The sequence below is a fragment of the Panthera onca genome, chromosome C1 (assembly GCF_046562875.1).
Source record: "Panthera onca isolate mPanOnc1 chromosome C1, mPanOnc1 haplotype 2, whole genome shotgun sequence".
Taxonomy (NCBI): domain Eukaryota; kingdom Metazoa; phylum Chordata; class Mammalia; order Carnivora; family Felidae; genus Panthera; species Panthera onca.
In genome coordinates, this window is record NC_138346.1 from 153,448,882 (window position 1) to 153,474,474 (window position 25,593).

Consider the following 25,593-nt stretch of genomic DNA (forward strand, 5'->3'; position numbering starts at 1 on the left):
ATCTTTTTAGATAGGAAATTGAATTATGACGCTGAAGAATTTAGCAACAAGGGACACTTTCTTCAAATGGTTTTAGGTCAGTTTTAACTTCTTTGTTTATATCAACACATAGCTCATAGCCACCAAGTTCTGTTCTCCTCCTGCCCCCTCTTTTTCTTTCAAAGTAGGAATATCATCCAAGTAATGGAGAAATCAAATCTGAAAGGAATGTCTCACAGGCTAAGGAACTCACTCAGCAAGAGATGATGGGAGGGTAAGCTCAAATTTAAATTAATTCCCAACCTTTCCCGTACCAATGGTCGATGTTGAACTTAGCTAATTTGGGCAAAACTGATATATTAAAATAACTTTAAAGATAGGTTCTCAGCCTTTCTGCCTGACAGCAGATAGGGGTTCTGGATATATAGGGCAGTCCATCTGCCTGATACTTCAAATAAGATCTAAAAAGAATGCTGGTATCACAGAATGGCATCAAAATTGTTTTTCATTCGTTACTAGAGAAATGTGTAGTTTGCTCAATTGCTACTGACCCATGTTCCCCACATTTCTGCCACTTGATTATGTGTTGGTGCTGTTCAGACTTTTGTTTACATTACATACTGGATATTCGAAGGTCAAATGAACACAGTCTTTGAGTCGGATTCCTGTGAGTTACATGTATAATAGTTCATCTTTTCACACCACACAGAAAAACAGTGGGAGACAGTTCAAGCTATCCCAAATAAACAGACAGAAGTAAAGCCACAAATGCTCCCCTGTATGGGCCTGTTCTTGCTCATTTCTCCTTAAGGAGGTGACACCTTCTAACACAAGGACAGATAACTATTTCAGTGTTTCAGAGTCCGACCGTTTAAAGATGCATTTTCACTTCAGCATTTTTTCCATTTGTTTTCTTTCTCTGCTTTTCTAATGTGCTGGTACATTTCAACTTGGGAAATTTTCATTCACATGCACCCAATAGAAAGAAAGGCAAGGGAGAAGGCTTCCTTTCACTACCCAGGAGATTTTGAAGAATAATATGACAAGACAGAAGAATGTATTTTTTTCTGATGGGAACAGTTGTTTGCATGAAAATTTTAATTGTTACCAGAACTTCAATGGAGTTGCAAGGAAAGGTAGTTAGATAAAGCCTCAGGTTAATTTCCATCCTTACCAAGCACTTTACACCACTGAAGAATTCCAAACGTATAAAGAGACGTCAATCTTGTTCTTTAGACAGAAAAAATAAATAAAATAAAAAGTAAAGGTGGGGGCAGCGCTTCTAAGGCTGTCAGTAGACAAGTCAGTCAATCACAGACCTGATTTAGTTCTTAACTCCTTGAGGTAAGTGGCAAATGTTCTATAGGGTTCTTGGCATGCATTAAATGAAACACCTAAGGAACAAAAACAAAACAAAAGAAAAAAACCCTCTGCTACAATGGTACTACAGACAAAGTAAAGAGCTATGATGCGAGTTGAAAAATCAGAATCGGACGTGTCAATCAAGACCACAGATGGGTAAATACAAACACTTTGGCTACTGGTGGGGAGTATCCTTATTACGTACAGTCATCTGAGCTTGTTAGCCAGGGAGGCATTGTTGTGTGATGTTTTGAAGCCAGTATCCGAATAAATGGATTCAAATCCCAGTCCTACGACAACTGTGCAGCCTTGACTAACTTACCGGACCTCCCTATACCTTGATGTCTTGATCTGCGAAATGAAGATGATGGTTCTCTAGACCTCACAGTGTCGTGCAGATTAAATTAATACAGATAAACCAATTAGTATCTGCTGAGTTTTCACTTAAAATTATGATCACGCCACACACAGCAATAAGTTTCAAGATTTAGAAAACATGTATGGCATGCTACAAGCCTTCTTGAGAAATTTTGCATGTCTACAGATGATATAGGCATTGAATGTCTGCTGATGAAGCACATCATTTTCCCTCAAGCAGGGATGCAAGTTTCTCTGGCACCTCTGAACACTCCTGAAGTTAGAGAACTTATTAACACCCTCCATGGCATCCCTTTAAGATGATAATTTATCTTTTTAACTGCGCTCAGTAAAACCAGCAGAAAAGAGCCAGGTGGGAATAACAACATGGTATTATATACAGCTACAAGGGTTACCAGTTCTATAGATTCTGCTGCAAGGCACACTAAAATGGAATAAAATGTAACTTATCTTGAACAGTTGCTTGAATGAGTTACTAGAGGAATGGCAAGTTTACAGATGAAGCAAAAGAAACCCAGAGTTAAAGGCTGTGACCATTTTATTTAGGATGCACAGTAAAAGCTAACTCAAGGCATACAGGTTATTGGGTCTTCGGAGAGTTTCCTAGGAGGTTGACAAACAAATGGGAAAGTCTATAAGATATGTGATTTTGAAATAACTGTGAAATGATGGGTTGATATTCCGTGGGGGAAATGCCGTCATACCTATCAGCTGCTGGTAATTTGGCTGAAAAGGGAATGCCTAGTAGTTTGCATTTTCCCTCTCCCCAAAAGATCTCCCTGGCCACTTTTTATATCTATCCTCAGCTTGACTGCTGACAGAGTACTGCATGGCGTTCCTTTGTTCTGAAAGGGCATCCTTCGGTTTCGCACTAGTGTGAAGTTCCCACAACCAGGCGATCTCACACACCTTTCCATCTGTTAAGGTTTTCCTGTGTCGGGTGCCCTTCTCAAACTCGTTTTAAATATGAAAGAATCATCCTCTACCATTAGTGAGGAATCCATTTCTTTCCCTGTAATACTGAAGATGTGAATGGAATCCTCCAGTGAGACAGTGTCTGGGAAGAAGATATTCATGGGCAACTACATGATTCGAATAGATGCATTCAATTAGCCCTTCCTGGGAAGCCTCAGTTTACTTTACCACTCAGTATTTCAAAGAGTTTTAAGGAAATTCTAATTACTGCATGAAAAAGGAGTCCAATTCTTCTTCTCTCACTGCGTAGGGCTTTTATTACCCACTGCTATAAAACATATATCCTTTTTTTTTTTTTTTTCTGTTGCTATCCTAGCAGACTAGCCTGCATACCAATAGGATCACTAAAATGCCACGAAGCAGAACATATTCATCTGTTAAATTCTATGTACAGTAACCTAACAAATGCCAGAGACAGAAAGATTGCCCTCTGCACAGTAATACTTGTGTAGATGTCTTCTTTATGCTAACAATGACAGGGCTTCATGCCTTGTACTGTACTCAAAAATCAGAGTGCATTTTTTTTTTCAGTAGAGGAGTCTGTATCAAAAAGAAAAAGAACTGCACATTTCTGGCACTGAGATATTTTATGTGGATAATAAATTTTTTCCCTTGAACTCCACTAACTACAAGTATCTACCTGGAAGATGAAATCTAAGATTTATGTCATCAGAACTATTCAGTATACCAGAGGATCATTTTTTCTTCTTTTCAGGACTGTCAACTTTGTTTACTGTTTATGTTCAATTCTATGCCATACAAGAGATTAAATAGTCTTGTCGTAGCTACAAGTCAAAGCTTCGTAGAAAAATAAGGTAATAAATGTAAAATTATATTAATAAGGAGGGCGTTCAAAGACATATTACATTATTGAAAACTAAATTGTAACTGGAATGTTATAATTATATTTGTACTAATCAAAAAGAGATTTTTGAGTCTATGATTTTATGACATGTAGTATGTTTTAAGATTGAAATGATGAAGGAATGATTAAAGTATTATTACGAGTAACTTCAAGGAAACACATATGAAGTAATGTAAGCCCAGAAATTGCCTTCATAAATCAGCATGTATATTGTCAAATCTGTTAGCCTCTTACGTGCATTTTTAATCTAAACGTAACCATTTGGCTATCAAAATCAGTCTTAAAAAATGACATCAAACAGTGTTATACAAACATAAGCTTTTTTGTTAGGCTTGCAACATTAAACTTTTTTATAATCTAATTTCAACCTCAAAACAATAAATAATCGCCTGTACAATCACAGTAACTGAATCCTAACTAATTATAATACTTCTGCATAGCCTAGTAACAATTTGTAAATTGTGAAGAATAAATCTATTTGACAGGCCTGTTAGCAATAAGGCCCTCAGCTTCTTGCTTTGCAGCAGAATGAGGTAAGATCTATCCTTCTCTTGCTGTTGTTAAAAACATTTCAACAGTTAGTTCTTTTTCCCAGAAAATGCTGCAGGTTGGTTCCAGGTTAAAAAGCAAAAATTACCACAATTGAATTCTACACTTGACTATGCTTTGGCCAGGATGCATGATAAGTTAAAGCATACTGAGAGACTATTTTTTTTTTTAAGAGGGAAAACTTGATAGAGGATTGTATTTCTAGATTAGAGAGTGGGCACTGTAATCTTTCTGACATTGTAAACCTGAAGCTGGCTGCAGGGAAAATAAACATTACAACACCCGACACTTAAACAATTGTACCTATTCGGTTAAGTAACAAAAGCGTGAGGCACCTGGAATCAGCAGCATTTGTGCCTAATGCCAGCAACAATATAAAGCATTCAAGTGACATTTGATAATGAGCAGACAGTGGAGGCATTACACACGTCTTTAGAAGAATCAGACTTCCTACCTTGAAAAGACAGATGGAGGTAAGTTCCTTTATAAAAAAAAGTTGTGAGTAAAGCCAGGCAGCAGTTGCAGTAAATTGAGTCCTTTCAGTCACTGTATACATACAGCAGTTCTGCAATAAGGGGAAAAATATAATGGGAGGAGCGGCTGGGAGCGAGTGACCTCCTCAAGCTGAGTCCTCTCTGTGAACCAAGCACTGAGAACCACTGCTCCTGATTTGCATGGATTATCTCCACTTGAACAGATACAGAGCAGATACATTTAAATTGAGCTGGCACAATGGCAAAAAGATGGAAGAGTGAATGAATGAGGGACAGCGCAAGAGAGGGAGAGAGAGAAAGAGAAACAGACACGAGATCGGAGAGCGTGTATAAGCTGGTTCTTGCAGAACTGTGTCTCAGAAGAGCTACAGCTCCCTCTTCATGTCACAGTTGTAAGATAAGAAATGTTGTCATTAAGAACTGGTTAATCAGAGGGAAAAATATACCCAGATTAGCTGATGCTCCGGCTGATCCGATTTTTGTGAACGTGTTATGAGTCCTTCTGTTTTGTCATCAGGATTTTAGAGGGTAGGCAGAAAATCTCTTATTAGTTGCCAGGTAAACACATTTGGATAAAACTCGGAGTTTTGAATGAGAGCAGAGCTGTGACTTGATTGACGAACGTGCCAGTGAAGGAACGTGGACAATTTGTTAAGTAGAATATTTATTTTGAAAGAGAATTAATCCCTGTTAACTTTTAAAGAGGTAGTGGTGTATATTGCAGTGCAAAAAGAAAACAGCATTAATTAATTAATTAATTCCTCGAAAGGACCCAAATATACAACTGAAAGGAAATGTGTTGTTTTGTAATCTCCTTAGGCTGCTAATTGGGTTCTTTCCCCACTTCATGTTGTCTTTTGCTGGCATTTCAGAAGAGAAGAAATCTTTCTTTCACTACAATGCAGATGTGTCTTTAAACATACAGTGATTACTTGCCTTTCCCTTTAGTATCATCAGAGCTTTATATATTCTTATTCCCATTTTTAAAATGAGAAAGAGGGAGCACAATATGATTGTAACTCTTGCCAACAGTCACTCAGTAAGTCGTGGCAGATCTCAGGAGAAAAGAATAACCCTCATTTAGCAAGTTAACGGGAAGCCTGCCTTCTCTTTGTGTAAAGGTGTCTGCGGATGCCCAAACAGCCAGGCAATTAGGTCAATTCAAAGGAAAAATCAGTCAAACCAGCTGGTTGACTGAATTGATCATAGCCTTGGGGAAGCCATTATTAACTTGGTGTGAACCAAATGACATTGGTTAAATATATTTCAACAAATGACATTAAAACTCTCAACATACACATGTGTGGGATATTTGCAGAGAGTAGTAAGGAGACCAGTCAGATGTTTGCTGCTTTTGGGAATCCGCATCCTGTCAGGAAAGAGAAAGAATTTCAACACACCACACTTACAGGAACTCTGACTTGATGGACAGAAGTAATACTTTAAAGGAAATCTAAAGGAAAATGCCAACACACATTTTCATGAGATCTAGTGAAGATCTGGAATTTCTGAAGTGTGCAGATTTAGTGACTATAACAGTGTTTAGGAAACAATTGCTTGAAAGTAACAGGGTGAAGACAATAGTTATTTTATGTCTCTGACATCCAATGGTCTGATTGCTCTCTGAGGGGACGGGTGAGTTCTCAGGTTTCTGATATCAATTTGGACACAGTTTGCACACAGACTGGAGTTGGAATGTTATTGAGGTCTTAATGTGACTTTTCAGATTGTAAAACTCTTTGGAGTCAGGGACCAAATACTCTCTTTTAAAATCTCTCCCCAAATATTTTGAAAGCGTCCTTTACATATTTTAGATCTTTCATAAATGTGTGTGAAAATATATTGGAAATAATAGTAAAGAACTTATATTCTCTATATCTGTTGTTTGAAGTAAAAAATGGACCCATAAACTGTAACGTCTTCCGTACCTTCATGAAATAAAAGGAGGTGAAATAAACATAATGTAAATGTCTTGTCATATATGGGACTATAATGACAGTTCAGGTAGTGCTAGGTTGTATATTGACATGTAAGTTTAATTAGGTGTCCCCTTCCTCATACCAGGGGATAGCTTCCAGAGGATTTGAGTCACAACTTTCTAGGCACCAGTGCTGACTCAGGCAATTTTCAGCTTTGTGTCCATGGACGAATTGCTGAACTTGTGTGCAAAATGGAGATAAAAAATGACTTTTATTATACAGTTGATGTAAGGAATAGAAGAAAGGGCTCAGCAGAGCAACTGGGTAAATACCTAATCAGTATAAGCTTTTCTTGTTTAATTATTATAAACCTGTTTCCATTGAACTTGATTGTCTCTCTCTGAACTGGGAAGTGTTATTATGGTTTCTATTGGATGCAGGGAAAAAAAAAAGATGACTTCTTTGTTCTTGGTTTTTCTTGCCATTACATGAGGAAGGCTCCTTCCTGGTCTCTGACAACCAGAAGGGCTAGTGCTTCTACCTTTTTATAAAAGACAGAAATAGAAGTACTATTCTCAGGAGAGCTAGAGAGTGTTGTAGCAAGCAGATCCAACCTTCTGTACAGGAACAGGAAATGGCTTGTGTGGTACAAAGTGAAGGGCATCCAGAAGCTCCTTGTCCAGAAATATCTTCCCATCTGTCCTCTCCTATTTCCTGAAATGCCACCATTAGAAGTTTATTTCTATGTTTTACTGGCTTCCCATTCTTTTTTTCAATGCACATACTATTGGCAGCATTCACACATTAACAAGTTTACACTTAGAGTAACACAGGAATTCATAGTTGTTTTAATTATTCTATCCGAAATACTTTCTTCCAGTAACTAGAGGAAGGCCAGCAATGCCAAGGGAAAGCCAGATTTCAATGACGGTGGAAAGAAAGCTCGTTTGGGATACACCAGACAGTGTGTGGAGATGACTATACACAGCACTTGCGTGCACTTGGATTTTCCAGTATGTGAGAGATCCTGTGGCAGGCACTCAGAGAGCAATGCGCAGGTGCTTGCCCCTGGTGCACTGGAACAAGGAATAAGGCTTCATTCATTCATTCAACAGACATTCACCAAGCGCTTTGTGGGCAAGAACCTAGGGCTACTCATTTCAAAATAGATGATGCTTGTTCTCGTTTCTGTTGGGGATGATGGACACAAGTGTGTAAACAGATTGAGTCTGGTTTTGGACATCTGTCCAAAGGAAAAGGGTACAGAGGAAAGAGGGCAAGGAAGGCAAAGCACAGCTGGAGTAATTGAGAAGGCCTTTACAAACGAGGCGATGCCGGGTGTGACTCTTGAAGGCAGAGTGGGCCCTGATGGACACGTAAGGGAAGCTGGCGAGGCTGCGGGTGTGCGCCAGGTGGAGTGAACATGGGTACAGAGGTGGGGCGGCATGAGAGAGACAACCGGCTGAGACCATCAGTTGAGTATGTTCAGAGCACAGGAGGAGTGGGAAATGGGGAAAGATGCGACTAGAATGTTAGAAAGAACTGAGGAGCAGCTCACGGAAGGAAGACGTGGGACACAAGCTCCACAGATCCTGTGTACCTCTGGGCGTCAGCCTCAGATCTTCATCGCCCTCTGCCTCTGCACTCCTTGCCCAAGCATTCATCCGGGCTCCCCAGCCCTGGGGACACAAACATAGGGCAATGTTTAAATGACAAGGAGTGCTATCCCCGGGCCGAGAAAAGGAGGATGTAGTTGCCAAAGATTGGATTGGAGATTTAAGTCTTTAGGGGGCTGAAATATTCCAAAATTGTTTGTGAGTTTCTGCCACCCCATTCCCTAACCGAAAGTGCTGAATGGCATATTCATCTATGAATTAAAATTAATTGTGTTTGGAGACTTTGGGATGTAGCAAATCAGGGTGGGAATCACTGCTGGAGCCCTGGAACTCATTTAGCATATAAAAAAATACAGCACTTTGAAATCCTTAGCGAGACAGATTACCAGCATTAATGCCATTAATACTAATGATGGTTAATAATTGGAAAATCATATTTATAAAAACAATAACGATAACGGACTCAAACCAGATAGCAAACCTCCCAGCTCTAATACAAAATGCTGTATTATAAGCTTCCTGTTCTCTTCTGTTGCTTGAATCTTAGTTATTTTGACACATTTATCCAAGAAAATATCGAAGTTTCTATACTTAACCCAAGAATGACAAATTGCTTCTTGTAAATATTACACTTACAGTAAAATTCACTGTAAGATAAATGATTACATAGATATTGGACCCAGTAGTGGGAAATATATTTGAATTCTAATAAGGACTGGTTCAAGCTTGAAAACAATTAATAACTGTCAATTTCCCATAAACACAATGACAAGTAAAACCTCCAAAAAGGGCACGCAAACCGCAATGATTAAAAAATTATGCTGATTAACAGAATGACTGAATACATTAGGATTCTTTTGAATTATCTTTCGATTGCCTTCTTCCCACTGCCTGCCTCCTGCCCAGTGGGGGTGACAGGGTTTGGGTTAGCCCAGCATTTAGTCCCCAATATTTTAAGAGAACTTCCAGTTCTTTGGCAGCCAAGAAGGTGCACCATATGTATCTCCCTTCTAGGAAAACCTCGGGGTTCTGCACGAAGAGACGAAGGGAAGTGACAGCCACCAGCCAGCAGCACTGTCACAATTGCCATCTTCAGCCTCCTCTTAGACAATGACTAAGCATAATGGGGGCTTTTAAGGCCTGTCTGTGTTGCCCAGGGCAGGACACCTTGGATGCTTTCCCTGCCCAACCCTGCCTCTCCCAGCATTTGACTTTCATAGGCTTGGACTCCTCACAGAAGTCTTAGACCCCTAACTCCTCTCAGCGCTTGCTTCCAAGCAGACGCAAGTTCCTAATGGTCAACAATCTATTTACTCGATACAGAGCCCACTTTTCTTTCTTCTTTCTGATGCCTTCCCTCCAATTTCTAAGGAACCGAACTCTTAAGTCTTCATTTATCGATAGGACTCCTAGAAAGCTCATCACCGTGTTTTTACTTCCCAAAAGTTTTTGTTCTTGAAAAAAAAAAAAGAAGAGTCTTTGGAGAGCTAAAGGTTCTCTGGGAGCTGCTCTCACTGAATGGCTTCTCAGATTACTACCGTGTTTCCACATCTCTGATGTAGGGAGTACAAAACACAAGCACACTACCAAGCACAGAATTGAACAGTCCAATAGACTCATTAGACTAACTGCAGCAGACAGACAATCAGCACAAACAACATGTTGATGTCCTTAGATCAATAAGGCTCTGGAAGACATTCAGGTTTAGTGCCGAAAGAAGTTCGTATCAATGATGGTTTGAACCATGAAAGAGAGTCTAAAAGGAGTTAACTGGTAGGTAGGGGAGGGGAGGAAAATCTTTCCCTTTTTCTCTTCTAGGTTCTTTGGATGGTCCAATAATTAAATTGTTACAAGGCAGATTAACCAAATTTAATTTCCTACATATGGGAGCCCCATAAAAATGTGAGTCCTAAAGGCAGTCAGGCGATTGAAGCTTATACAACCCCCTGATATAAGGGGTATGGGCTTGGGACTACAAAGAGAAGGAAGGCCAGAGGAAGGAAGAGGAGACATTTGGAGAGCAAAGGTTGCCCTGTTACAATGACAAGTTTCTTAGGTAAAAAGGTGTCTCTGGTGATGGCTCTTTCCTGGCACAGGCCCTTCTCCAGTGTAAATTTAGGCAGTTGGAGTAAAGAGCTCTTCCTGGGTTTGATTGCCTTTAGCCCAAAGTAATCCTCATGCCAAGAAATATTTGGGGGTGGCATAATCTGCTCTCCTTCAATAATTCTTCCTGATGCATGGAGTAACAACAGAAAAATAGATGGGGCTTTGGAAATGATGTCATTAGTGAAAATGATTGAGCACTGAGATTTTAATTTTGGTTCTTATCTCTGTCACCAAGGCACTTATAAGTTTCCTCTGCAAAAAGGATAACAACTTGCTTCTGTATTCCATTTGTAAAACACTTGGAGTTTCCCAGACAATAGCATTGTTTAACAAGGAAGGCATATCAACATTAATGAATCCTTTGAATTTTAGATTTTAAGATGAACATCAGTGAAAAACAAAAGAATACTTTCAAAAGACTAGTTTCTGCAAGGCATTCCAAAGGAGACCCATGTGATTCATGCAAAAAAGAGAGTTACCTGACCTCTAAACCTTGAAGAAAAATGGGTCTGTATAACACCTGCTACAAACTCAAGATGTAAGTATATTGTTAACTTGCATATACAAATACAACTATTCCAAAAAAATCTAAAATAATTTATTATTCTAGGCTAACATAAAACCAATGAATATCTAGCTGCCTTAAGAAGTTATTCCAAATATTTATGTTTAAACAATTCTTAGAAATACTTATTTTGACCATTTCTTGCAAATGTCCACATTCATTCAGATTTTTTATTTGAAGCAATAATTTACCTTACCTGCAAATACAGGTTACAGATATTGAGTATATGAAGATTCTTCTTTTCAAAAAATTTTTAATGTTTTTATTTATTTTTGAGAGATAGAGAGACAGAGCATGAGCATGGAAGGGGTAGAGAGAGAGGGAAACACAGAATCTGAAACAGGCTCCAGGCTCTGAGCTGTCACACAGAGCCAATGTGGACTTGAATCCACGGACCATGAGATCATGACCTGAGCCTACCAACTGAGCCACCCAGGCACCCCAAACATGAAGATTCTGATGCAGATTCAAGAGAATGGAGATAGATCAAGTGATCATGACATTTGCAGACTGACTTGCATTTCAGTTCATCTACTGCCTGATTCTTTCACTCATTCATTTCTTTAAAAAACAAATGTGTATTCAATGTCTATTGTTTCAGGATACAGTAGTGAACAGGAGAACCTTTGTCCCTGCTTATGGGGTGGTTAGCAGAGAAGACAGACACAAAAATAAGCAATTATATTAAATGATGCTATAGATTGCAAAATCACAACAATACTTGGTAACTTCTCCTATAGATAGATAGATTCCAGCTCCTCATCCTTTGATTCTGGACTGGTTTTGTGACTTGCTTTGACTAATAACAGAGGAGAAATTGTGCCAGTTCTGAACATAGGCTTCCAGAGGTCTTGAAGCTTCTGCTCTTACACTCTTGGAACACTTTGACTGCTCTAAACAAACTCAGGCCATCCTGTGGGGGATGAGAGACATAGAGAGACCTCAGCCATCATAGCCATCTCACCTGAGGCCATTGTGAATCAGGCAGCTGCTGCTGACCCACTAGATAATTGCAGATGCCAGATCAAGTCCAGACCAGAGCAAGAAGTCCATGGCCCAGACCAGACCAGCAGCACAGTCAAGAGAAGCCAATTGTCAATCTGCAAAACCATGAGCTAGAGACATGTTTTTGTTTGTTTTAAGACACTAATTTCTGGGGTAGTTTGCAAAAGCAAACTAAAACAAATGACCAAAAAAAACCAAAAACAAAAACAAAAAAAACAACCCAAAAGGGTATAATAGGGATGACCTTGACCTTAGGGTGCAGAGCATAGAGACATATTGATCTAATCTACTGAAGTCAGAGAAAGCTGTTGGAGGGAAATGACATCCATCGTGAGACCCGCTGGGCGAAGACTAGCGGCAAGCTAATGACCTTAATACCCCAAATATACGAGCTTTATAGAAAAGGAGGCATTCCTACCATATACATCAAAAGTAACTCACAAATATTTAAGCCCCTAAACCTTGGATTCACCCTTGACTCTACCTTTTCTTTTACATTTCACCTAAAATCTTTTGTAATTCTGTCCTCTACTTTTAAAATGTGTCTAGAATCCAACCCCTTTTCACCACCTCCATTACTACTGCTCGGGTACAGGTCACGTACACACCCAAATTATTGCTTTGTGTTCTACGGTCTGTTGGAGTCCCTTGGACAGTTGTCCTGCTTCCCTATAGTCCATTTCCACCACAGGAACTGGAATGAACCTGCTCAAACACAAGTCCGATCTTGCTGCTTCTCTCCTCAGAACTCCATGTAACAGATTGAATGTGGACTCAAAGAAGATGTGATCACACACTAATGTCCAGAGCCTGTGAATGTGATTTTACTGGAAAAAACAAACAAACAAACAAACAAACAAACAGAATTGTCTAGATATAATTAAGTTAAAGATATTGAGATGTGGGGTGCCTGGCTGGCTCAGTCAGTTAAGCATCCAGTTTTGGCTCAGGTCATGATCTCACAGTTAGTGAGTTTGAGCCCCTCATTGGGCCCTCTACTGTCAGTGCACAGCCTGCTTCGGATCATCTTTCCCTCTCTCTCTGTCCCTCCCCTGCTTCTCTGTTTGCTCTCTCTGTCTCTTTCAGAAATAGTGGCTCAGAGATGATCACATGAACAGTGAGGCAGAGATCCTGTTGATATAGTCCCAAGCTAAGGAACACCTAGAGCCACCAAAGGCAGGAAGAGGCAAGGAAGGAGTCTCCTATAGAATTTCTGGAGGTGGCATGGTCCTGCCAATACCTTGATTTTGGACTTTTGACCTCCATAACTGATAGAAAAGAAAGAATAAATATCCCTTGTTTTAAGCCACTTGGTTTGTGGTCATTTGCTAAGGTAGTCCTAGGAAACTGACACACCTCCAAAGGCTTCATGTGTCATTCAGGTTAAAACATAACTGCCAAAGTCCTTGCACTGACCAACAAGCCCCTGCCTGGACTCTTTCCCCCTCCTTCTGACCTTTCTGACATCATATCCTACACTTTCTCCCTACCTTCTTCACTTGGACCTCTGGCCTTCTTGCTGTGCCTCCAACACACAAAGCAGGCACCCTTTTCAAGTCCTTTGATTCGTTGTCCCCTCTATCTAGCATGCCCTTCCCCAGATACCTTGCCTGCATGACTCAAGATTTTTATGAAATGTCTTTTATGTAGTGAGGGCTTCCCTGGTCACTCTATTAAAATTCCATTTACTGCCTAACGTTCCCACTCCCAGCTCAGTCCTGTCCTCCTTTCCTGCCTTACTTCTCCCTACAGCTCTTGCCATCCTCTGAGCTAATATACATTGTACTTACTCATTTGTTTGTTAACTATCTTCCCAACTAGAATGTGAGCTCCACAAGAGAGACATTTTTTGAACTTCTCTCATTGCTTTTTGCCCAGCACTTAGGGGAAGTGGCCAGTGAACAATTTCTCAGCTTAATAAATGATATGTTTATGTGTTGAGAAAAGTATATGGGGAATCCAAGAACACCCTACTTCTGCTACTTCTGGGGAACATTTCCAAATCTCTCTAGAAGTCCCATTAGCTGTCGAATAGCATTCATACTGCTAATTCTCTGAAGTAGAAGAGCATAGAATCTCTAATTTTGCAGGACAATGACACTATTCTGTTATGGCAAGACGATCATATACAATTTGTACTTCGAAACCCTTTGGTTTTCACTTGTCACTTTATATTTGACTTCATACCAGGTTCCAGAACTCCCAGCGAAATAGTAATGAGGGTATAGCAGCGGTGCTAACAACAGGTAATGCAAGTTAAAATTGAGGGGCTTAAAGAAGGTTTGAAGGGAACAGGATCAAAAGATGAATACTTACGTGAAGCAGTCTTGGGACGAGGGACAGAGAACATGTGTCCTTTGCTGATTTTCTTTGATGGGATTTCAAAGAATTTAGGGCATATTCTTACGGAACGGTAGTTTCTATGCATCAATTACATATATACTTGGTTGTATAAACACAGAAAGAGTTTGCACTCATCTTGCCTGTTCATGCTTCCTACATAGGGGACTATGAACTTAAATTCCAACATTTGAATTGTTATATATATAAATATGTATATATGTGTGTGTATATATATATGTGTGTGTGTGTATATATATGTATGTATATATATACACACACACACATATATATATTCAGTATTCCTTTCTTCAAAATGTGTAGGAGAATATAAATAAAATGTCACAAGACATCTTTTGCACCATCTTGTCATCAGAGGAAGAAAAATGGAGAAGACAGAAGGTTCCAGAAGTTTCTGTTACCATACCTGTATTATCTGTCTTTAGTAATTTTGCTTTCTTTATGTAACTCTAGAGATGTTTGCATAGCAACAAAAACTGGGACAATACTGCTATCCTTTGAAAAACAATGGGGAGCTGAAATGAAAATATAAGCAATCAGCAGGAAGGTAAATGAGAGGCTGTATTCCAGAAGTGGAATTAGTTCAACTAAACCAATGTCTAACATAGTCAAGGAGTTAACAATGTTGTGGTATTTTAATTAGGGCTGGAATTTGGGTTTGGTTCAGATAAAAATCCTCAACTGCTTATCCCTGGCATACCAGGACTGCCCAAACATCTTGGTCTGCAAAATTAGGCTGGGAATAGCGCCCAAATAGGATTTCTGAAAAGATTTTTGGGATTTTCTTCTTTGACTAAGGCTTGAAATTCTGCAAGGATTGCAAGAATAGTCTTTTTTTTAATGTTTTGGCTAGAATCTGGGAGTGAAATAACACAAGAAAAATGTTTATGTGTACTTGCAATGCAAAGTTACCTATGTTGCTTATATATATAAACAATGTTTGAGTGGAATTGTTTTATTTATTTTTATTTCGCTCAAGACATCAACAATAGAGAAGCAGACTTAACTATCTGCTTCACTTTGATGACAGACTAAATGGATATCTATTTAAGTAAAAATTCCAGCAAATCTAGAAATTGGCCATATATGGGAATTATAGCATTTGAAAATGCCCTGCAATATTGTTTTCCAGTGCTTTGCAGTGAAAAGGGGTGGATGAGATGTTATCTTTTCCAAATCTTTTGCACCTAGTAAAAAGTGGTCAGAGGAAGGAATTTTTAAACTCCTAAGTTAAATAGGTTGGAAATATATGGAAATTAGTTACATAAATTCCAAGGAAAATGACCAAAAAAAGGAAAGTGTATCTCATTCTTTTCAACAATTTTTCATGTTTATTTATTTATTTTGAGAGACAGAATGCATGCAAGTGGGGGAGGGGCAGAGAGAGAGGGAGAGAGAATCCTAAGCCGCTACATGCTGTCAGCACAGAGCTGGATGTGGGGCTCGAACTCAGGAATTGTGAAATCATGACCTGAGCCATAATCAGGAGTTGGACGCTTAACCGATTGAGCCACCCAGGTGCCCCAAGTGTATTTCATTCTTTCAACAAAAATTCATTGAGCACTTTGATGTAGAGGTTACAGTGGATGCAAGAGACCCCATGGAGGTTGCAGTGTAATGGTCTAATAGGGGAAACAAAGAATAAACAACTAAATAACAGCAACTTAACTGTCTACATTTTTGTCTATTTCCCTACCTACCTATCTATCATGTATCATCATCATTTATTTAATTACAGGCTGCAATATGTTTTATGAAGGATGCAAATTAGGCACTATGCTATAAATAAGTGGAGGACTCTTTGGCTGCTATAGAGAAGGGCCTGGAGCAAGACATAGTGGAGGTGGAAAAACCCAGGAGGAAATCATTGTCATAGTGAGTCTGTACCATGAAGGTGGCTTTGACTAGGGTGGGAGTAAAGGAAATAGGAAGGGACAGATCCCAAATGCAACCTAGAGGTGGAAAAATTAAAGGACTTGCTGATGGGGGATAAGGAAAATGGAAGACTTGAGAATGGCTTCCAAGTGTCTGGAGTTAGCAGTGGGTAGGTGGTCACGTCACTCACTGTCAGAAATGGCAAAGATTAGGGGAGGGGCTAGATTAGAAAGAAATCAATATTGAATATTTTTTATTTGCAAGATTTGTGATACCTCTAAGGAGAGAAGTAAATAATATAGGCTGTTGGATATATGAATCAGATGCTCAGAGGAAAGGCCTGGTCTAGGGATACAAATGAGGGAATATAATTACAATCAAGTATCTCTTCTGCTTAAACACCCTCAGGGTATTCCCATTGCTATATAGCATGCAATTCAATGTCTTTAAGATGTCATCGAAGCCCATCTACTATCTTACCTTTACAACCTTATAGGATTTGTGATACATGAAATTATTTTTTCCTGGATGCTAGTATGAGTTAAAATGTAAAGTGACAAGTGAAAAGTGAGGTGCTCAATTCTGCATGGGATCTTCCTTCAGAAAGATAGTGTCCTCTGTGTATTCACAGTTTATTTTTACCTCAGTAATAACACCTAATAGACTACATCACTATATACCTATTTATAGTTCTGTCTACTCTACTAGAACATGCATTCATCAAGGAAAGAATAGTTTTTATGAATCTTGTTATAACCAAGGCCTAATATCCAGAGCCCAGAGTGCTTGACACATAGTACATGCTTAATAAATCTAACTGGTAATGCATATTAAACGGGGCAAATAAAAATTAAATTTGCCTGGAAGATTTTATAGACCCTATGAGCTCAATTCTAGAGTATTATTGTGCCAGTGCTAGGAATCTCATGAGGACAAACCAAATGTTAATAAGTGACATTTTGATCTTCCATGAAATGTTAAATTGGGGTGTATAGTAGATTCTGTGCATGGTAGTGAAAGTTCTGAACTCCACTGACATGCTTAGTACTCAAGAAGGAAGCTGAATGGAAGGAAACTTGTAAGAAAAAGAAACCTGAGGTTCTTTTCCCCACCAACTTGGCTCTTACAGATGTCATTATCAGAACAAAGAGTGTATAGTTTTCTTTCCACTTCTAAACATGCCTAGTCTGCTTCTGGGATATTTCTTTCCTTCTTCAAGTCTATATTGGAAGTGAATTTTCGGCTGTTTTTTCTATAGCAGTATGTTGTGGAGTAAATTTTAGGATACACTGTGGCTGACCTCCTCATTCCCTGGGGATGACTTTGTCTATTTATGAGTCCTTTTCCAGTTTTGCCCAGATCTTCTTCAAGAGAAATTTAAAAGATCTGGGGCACCTGGGTGGCTCAATCAGTTAAGCATCTGACTCTTAATTTTGGCTCAGTTCATGATCTTACATGGGATTGAGCCCCATGTTGACTCCGTGCTGACAGCACAGAACCTGCTTGGGTTTCTCTCTCTCTCTCTCTCTCTCTCTCTCTCTCTCCTCTCTCTCTCTCTCTCCGACCCTCCCCTGTTTGTGTTCTGTCTCAAAATAAATAAATATGCTTTTAAAAAAAAAGGAAATTTAAAAGATCTTTAGAATCATTCTGGTCTCTAGTTGGCAATAAGCTCAAGATCTTCTGGTATGTCTAGTTTTTAGGCCTAAACTATTCTGAGTGACACAACAAATCCCAGAAGACTTGGAAGTTTTAGAACTATTTTACAATTCAGAATGTGAGCATGACAATGTCTGAGGAAAACTGATGCATTGAAAGAAAAAAAAATGAAACATAAAGGGTAGCAACTTGAGCTTGTGTATTTTTTTTTAATTATTAATGTTTATTTATTTTAGACAGTGAGAGAGAGAGAGGCAGAGAGAGAGAGGGGGACAGAGGATCTAAAGCAGGCTCTGTGGTGATAGCAGAGAGCTGGATGCAGGGCTTGACCCCATGGACTATGAGATCATGACCTGAACTGAAGCCGGACACTTAACCAACTGAGCCACCCAGGCACCTTGAGCTTGGGTTTTAAGAATGGTTTCCTATTATGTGATTAAAGACAGAAACTGTCTGGAATAAGGGACACAATTTCAAATGCCAGCAGGGGCCAGATAGGTAGAGTGAATGATCAGGCAGAAAATCAATAAGGAGGAATGCCTGAATGGCTCAGTTGGTTGAGCATCTGACTCTTGATTTCAGCTCAGGTCATATTCTCACAATCATGAGATTGAATCCTAAGTTAGGCTCCACACAGAGCTTGAAGCCTGCTTGAGACTCTCTCTCTCTGCCCCTGCTCATCTCTCACTTTCTCTCTCTCTCAAAAATAATTAAATAAACATTAAAAAAATCAATAGGGAAACATAGACTTTAAATGACACATGAACTAGATAGACTTGATAGATATACACAGAGCATTCCATCCCAAAGCAGCAGAATAAACATTCTCCTCAAGAGCACATGGAATTATCTAGGGTAGATCACATATTACAACACAAAAGAAGTCTCAATAAATTTAAGAGGATTGAAATCATATCAATCATCTTCTCTAATCACAATGGTATGAAGTTAGAAATCAATTAAGAAGGCAACTGGAAAAAAATGCAAATATGTGGAGACTAAACAGCATGAGTCAATGAAGAAATCAAAAGGGAAATTTAAAAAAAAGTTACAAACAAATTAAAATGGAAATGCAACTTATCTAAAATCTACGGGATACAGCAAAAACAGAGAGGAAAGTCTCAGATGAATACAATTAGAAATGAAAGGGAAGTTAAAACTAATACCACAGAAATACAAAGGATCATAAAGGACCACTATGAACAATTATATGTCAAAAAATTGGACAACATAGAAAAAATGGATAAATTTCTAGAAACATACCATCTTCCAATACTAAATCACGAAGAAATAGAAAATCTGAATAGATCATTTATGAGTAAGAAGTTTAAATATTCAAAAACCTCCAAAAAACAAAAATACAGAAGCAAATGGCTTCTCTGGTGAACTCTACCAAACATTCAAAGGAGATTTAATAGCTAGCCTTCCCAAACTCCTACAAAACATTGAAGAGGAGAAAATGCTTCCCAACTTATTTTATAAGACCATCATTACCCTGACACCAAAACCAGACAAGGACACCCCCAAAAAAGAAAATTATAGGCCAGTATCCCTGATGAACATAGATACAAAAATACTCAACAAAAATAATAGCAAATGAAATTAAGTGATACATTAAAAGGATCATGCACCATGATCAAGTGGAATTTATTCCAGAGATGCAAGGATGGTTCAGCATCACACATCAATCTACATGATATACCACATTAATAAAATAAAGGATAAAATCATATAATCATCTCAATAGATGCAGAAAATGTATTTACTGAAAGTTCAACATCAATTTATGACAAAAAAAAACTCTCAAAAAAGTGTGTCTAGAGGAATGTACCTCAATATAATAAAAACCATATATGACAAAACCACAGGAGCCTCATTACTGCATGGTGAAAACCTGAAAGCTTTCCCTTTAAGATCACGAACAAGACAAAGATGCTCACTCTCATCACTTTTATTCAACATTGTATTTAAAAGTCCTAGCTGCAGCAATTAGGCAAGACAAAGAAATAAAAGTCATCCAAATTGAAAAGGAAGAAATATTTACAGATGACATGATATTACATATAGAAAACCCTGCAGACTTTGCCAAAAAACCGTTAGCATTAATAAATGAGTTTAGGAAAGTTACAGTATTCAAAATTAATATAAAGAAGTTGCTTGATTTCTACACACTAATAACAAACTAAAGAAAGAAAAATTCAGAAAGCAGTCCCATTTACAATTACATAAAAAAGAATAAGATACCTAGGAGTAAAATTAACCAAGGAGTTGAAAGACCTATACACTGAAAATTATAAAACACTGAAAAAAATTTGAAGAAGACACAAATAAATGAACAAGCTTTCTATGTTCATGGATTGGAAGAACTAAATTATTAAAATGTCCATATTACCCAAAGCAATCTACAGATTCAACCCCTATCAAAATTCCAATAACATTTTTCATAGAACGAGAACAAAGAATTATAAAATATGTACAGAACCATGAAAGAGCCCAAGTTGCCAGAGCAATCTTCAGAAAGAACAAACTGGAGTTATTACACTCTCGGCCTTCAAACTGTACAACAAAGGTATAGTAATCAAAATAGTATGGTATTGGCATAAAAAACAGACACATAGATCAATAGAACAGAATAGAAATCTCAGAAATAAACCCACACATATACAGGAAATTAATTTATGACCAAAAAAAGCCAAGAATATACAACGGGGAGAAGGACAGTTCTTCGATAAATGGTGTTGAGAAAACTGGACAGCCACAGGCAAAAGAATGAAACTGGACATCTAGCTTACACTATACATAAAAATTAACTCAGAATGGATTAAAGACTTGAATGTGGGACCTGAAACCATAAAGCTCCTAGAAGAAAGCATGGTAGTAAGCTCCCTGATATCAGTCTTGGCATTGAATTTTTGGATCTGACCAAAACCAAAGGCAACAAAAACGAAAATCAACAAGAGGGACTGTGTCAAACTAGAAAGCTTCTGCACAATTAAGGAAACCATCAACAAAATGAAAAGACAACCTACTTCATGGGAGAAAATATTTGCAAATCACACATCTAATAAGGAGTAAATATACAAATTATATAAAGCACTCAAACAATTCAACAGCAAAAACAAACAAACAAACACTGTGATTAAGAAATGGGCAGAGGATCTAAATGGTCATTTTTCCAAAGAAAGCATACAGAGAGCCAACAGGCACATGAAAAGATGTTCAATAGCAGTAATTATCAGGGAAATGCAAATCAAAACCACAATGAAATATCACCTCACACCCGTTAGAATGGATATTAGCAAAAGGACCAGAAATAACAAGTATTGGAGAGGATTTGGAGAAAAGGGAACCCTTATACACTGTTGGTGGAAATAAAAATTGGTACAACCACTATGGAAAACAATATGGAAGTTTCTCAAAAAATTGAAATAGAACTACCGTTTGGTTCATCAGTTCCAGTTTTAGATATTTATCTAAAGAAAATGAAAATATTAATTCAAGAAGAGAAATGCACCCTTATGTTAATTGAAGCATTATTTACAGTAGCCAAGATATTAAAACAACTTAAGTGTACATTGATGGGTGAATAGGTAAAGAAGAATATAATATACAATGGAATACTATTCCGCCATAAAAAAGAAGAAAATCTTGCCATTTGTGACAACACAGATGGACCTTATGCTGAGTGAAATAAATCAGACAGAGAAAGACAAATACCATATTATTTCACTTACATGTGAAATATAAAAACCTAAACAAACAAAACAAAGCTCTGATACAGAGAACTGATTGGTAGTTTTCAGAGGAGTGGGAATGGGAGAAATGAGGTAAGGGGATCAATTGTATGGTGTTGGATGGTAACTAGACTTATTGTCGTGATCACTTTGTAGTGGATACAAATATTGAATTATTATGTTGTACACCTGAAACTAATATAAACTTGTATACCAATTTTACCTCAATAAAATAAAAAAAGAAGAAAAGTGAATGAGTGAAGCATGCCTAGACATCATCATATACCACATCATCATATACCACAAGCATCATCATATACCATAGCCAATTGGACAGTGCATGCCCTGCCCAATCTCACAACACACATAGTAATTAAAAAACACAAACAAAAAACAAATGTGAGTGGCACCTGGGTGGCTCAGTCGGTTAACCGTCTGACTCTTGATTTTGGCTCAGGTCATGATCTCACAGTTCATGAGTTCGAACCCTGCATGGGGCTCTGTGCTGACTGCAGAGCCTGCTTGGGATTCTCTCTCTCCCTCTCTCTGACCCTCCCTCCCCTGAAAATAAATAAATAAACATTTAAAAAAGAAAAAAAAACCACCAAGTGTGAGAGAGTCAACATGAAAAATATGTGTCTGATCATCTACTCTTCTGCTTAGAACTCTCCTATTATCCTCTTCCTTCTCTCCCGGAGTAGAACGCAAGGCCCTTCCATTGCCTCTGTGAGACACTACTTCACCTGTACCTCTCTGACTACAAGTCTTACCACCCTCTGCTCTTTCCAGCTATTCTAGCCCCTCAGCCCCCTCACTGATCCTCGAACACAACCAGCATGCCCAGGTCTCAGGCCTTTGTTGCATCCTCTGCCTTCATTGATCTTCCCCCAAACTGAAAATGCAGTCCATCAATTTGGCAGTTTTCTATTCAAATGGTGCCTTGGTATAGATGATCACGTGATAGCATGATGCCTCTGTCACTGTCTAGCACTCTTATTCTGTCATATCTTTATAATATTTATCACAAGCAGACATTTTAATATTTCTTAAAACATTCGATGTGAACATACAATATCACTTCAGTAGACTCTTTTCACATATATATATATATATATATATATGCATGTGTGTATATATATGTGTTTATGAATATGTATATATGTATGTATACATAATATATATATTTACCAGCATATCGTGGTTTAATCCTGATTAGACATCTCAATGTATGTGTGTATTGAAGGAGCTGGATTTAGTTGGGTTTGAAGTAGCATACAGTTTTATTGTTTTTCTCAATTTCTCTTTCAATAAACTCTGTTGAATTATTTTTTCCTGCCCCAATATGAACTTGCCAGTGTAGCAAAAGCCCTACACCTCAAAGAAATGCAAAATGAGCCATTAATCCTCAAAAAATATGCTATAGAGATGAGTGGAATCATGTAAAATATTGATGTATATATTTGACCGGTTTTTCTATTTTTTATTTATATGAATGCAACATATACATTTAATAGTTATTTATTGTGGAGGAAGATCGATGGCAATATCTGCTAATATATTTGAAATTCCATTATAGTGAGGACATTACTCTAAGAGAAAAATACAGCGGAATGACTTTAAGAAAATTGAGACAAGATTATCTGCAAATCTTCTCAACAATTTGTCTGTAATGACACAGGATTTGTGAACAATATCAAAGAGAATAAAGGAATCTTTACGTTTTTGCAATAAATAACCTTTTATTCCCTCCCCCTTATAAAACAAAGAGAAACACTTTTAGGGAGACTGATGGTGAAGCATTATGAAAGTAATGGAAAATGCTAAGGAACTATTTCTGTGTCTCATTATACAGCTTGAATTGCTATGCCAGTATCCTACATTTGCTTAAACAGTTAACTACTGCCAAACATAGCAGTAGTCGACTCTCTGGAAAAGAGACTGTGATTGTACTGTCTGCTTGTGGAACATGGAACACACCGATGCTGATGGGCTCGCAGACAGTATGGAGGCCTGGCCCAGACTGAGCCACATGGCTGGTGTTGGAGCCCTTGCGGAATCTTGCCTTTGAACAGTCGAAATGTGAATTAACCCAACTTGGCAGTGAAGTGAAAACTCCCATCTTCAAACGAAGTGGGGGATAGTAAAATCAAGGGAACCGAAATGCACAAACAGTGTAAGCTGTAAAATAGTACAGGATTTTTGTTCTCGTTTGAATGTCGCTCCTACATAAAAAAGCAGGCTTCTTCAGAAAGTTCAGGCTGTCTGAATTATCGAGGCCTTCTTCTTTTCCAGACATTGAGAAAAAAACAAAAACAAAAACAAAAACAAAACATTGGGTATAAATCCCCCAGTGACTCATCTTTAGAGTAACAGTTTAACCAGTTGGTAAAAAGTGGAGAAAGGGAGGGGTTCTGCTCTCCCCGCATTGAGATTTTCTTTCCAGGATTGAAACACTGTTAACAGGCTAAAACTATTAGTGACCTGTTCATTTGGAACAGATTTAATATATCACAATATGAAAGTGATTCTAGAGGGAAGGAGAAGCACATGTATATTTAGATCATATACATTATTAATAATAAATACACTTTTTTCTGACTCAGTCTTGGGCTTTCCTTATAAATTGAAAGGTAGGAAATTGCTGAAAAAACACAGATTTCACATTTCCTCACAGTCACTAGTTGGTTATCTTTCATTCAGGCAAACACACAATACTAAGGTCAAATCTCTGAAATCAATGTGAATTACCAAACATTGAAATGAATATCTGAAGAAATGAAGACAAACTATGACCTTTGCTTTAATTATCTCAATAGCTCTACCCAAAGTATTGTGTACTGTACATGAATCTAGAGACACAGTGGGGGACATGGGAACATGTCTTTGAGGACAGAGATCAATGAATATTTAGATCTATGAGAACTGCAGTTCAGAAGCTATACAAAAAGAAGACCACTATCTCAAGACTATATAGTAAGGTTATTTCTCCTTATGGTGTTTTTTTTTCTCTTTCTCTCTCTCTCTTTCCACCCCAACCCCATAGATTCCCAGTTCTATAGTTGAATAATCAAGAGAAGTCTAGTAGAATTAAGCTTTGGATCTGTCTTTATTTTACATCTACATGACGGGGAATTTAAATAATGTCTCCAAATTTCAGAATTTTCATCAGTTATACAAGGATATAAACAGCACCTATCAACAGGTTTAGTAGGGATGTGAGGTCAAGGTTTAGAACAGATAGTGGGTGACAAACATTCAGCAAATGTCTGACATAGGGTAAGTATTCGACATTTGTTAGCCGTTGTTACTCTTCCTTTCTTGCCACTAATGTTTGTCCTATGGCAGTTTACCGAAATTTAGAGATTATATAGTTTTTGAGCGTAATTCTTCAGAGCTAACTACCTCAGTGTCTTTGATGTCCCATTCCAAATTCCCAAAAGAGGAATTTGATTAGCTTGGACCACAAAGTCACTACCATGCTTATGAACTGCCTGCCTTTTCATGGATGTCCATCCCTGGCCGAATCAGCTGTGCCAGGGGGACATAAGAGAAAAACTGGAATCAAGTGGACTACCCTTCATATAGCAGGAGTTATTCATAAGGATGTATTCTCTAAGATGCATGTGCAGGTTGAGGAGACATGACAGAAATTCCTGGTAAACCATGGTTCCCCATTTTGCTGATATAATATACATCTAATCACACTATCGGCATGTCACGTAGCTCGTTTAGGTCTCCAAGTCTGATTGAAGAATTTTCTGAATTTTCAGGTTTCCACCACTGACCAAGGATATTGGACGATTTTCATCTTCCCTTCCCTCCGATGACATGAGGTAGAGTCTGCATCTGAACATGAGAAATAACTGGTTGTCTATGTAGCTGAATTGGTCAGTATTGTTTGTCACAGCGGGTCCTCACAATCAATCCAGAAGTGCCACGGTCCTGCCGCAATCAGGATTGATTATTATGAAAGCCAGCTGTGGCTCATCTATTTCACTGCAGATGGCCACAGCCTTTGATTCCATTGAGAAAAGTAATTTGTCACCAAAAACTCAAATGCCGCCTTCACAGTATTTTACTTTCAAAGACATAGGGAGGATAAATGACCATATGGACCTGAATGTGGATTTGTCAGACCTATGACTGAGTCTTTT

General features: G+C 38.2%; 1 protein-coding gene and 1 long non-coding RNA gene across 11 annotated transcripts in view; one reads left to right on the top strand and one right to left on the bottom strand.

Annotated features, from left to right (window-relative positions):
• Positions 1–4,847, bottom strand: part of ADGRL2 (adhesion G protein-coupled receptor L2) — a 625,339-nt gene extending 620,492 nt beyond the window's left edge. For 2 of the 8 annotated variants that reach the window (XM_060625624.3, XM_060625646.3), the window contains exon 1: positions 4,563–4,847. The gene's annotated coding sequence lies outside the window, so the exon portion shown is untranslated. The remainder of the gene's footprint in view (positions 1–4,562) is intronic. The other 6 variants (XM_060625635.3, XM_060625637.3, XM_060625647.3 and 3 more) reach the window with 4 other exon arrangements.
• LOC144617236 (uncharacterized) overlaps positions 1–25,593 on the top strand; it is a 94,479-nt gene that overhangs the window by 26,687 nt on the left and 42,199 nt on the right. Inside the window, exons 1-2 of one of the 3 annotated variants that reach the window (XR_013557535.1) lie at positions 4,354–4,581; positions 25,210–25,272. This is a non-coding gene — a long non-coding RNA (uncharacterized LOC144617236). Of the gene's footprint in view, positions 1–4,353; positions 4,582–25,209; positions 25,273–25,593 lie in introns of those variants that run through there. The other 2 variants (XR_013557537.2, XR_013557536.1) reach the window with 2 other exon arrangements.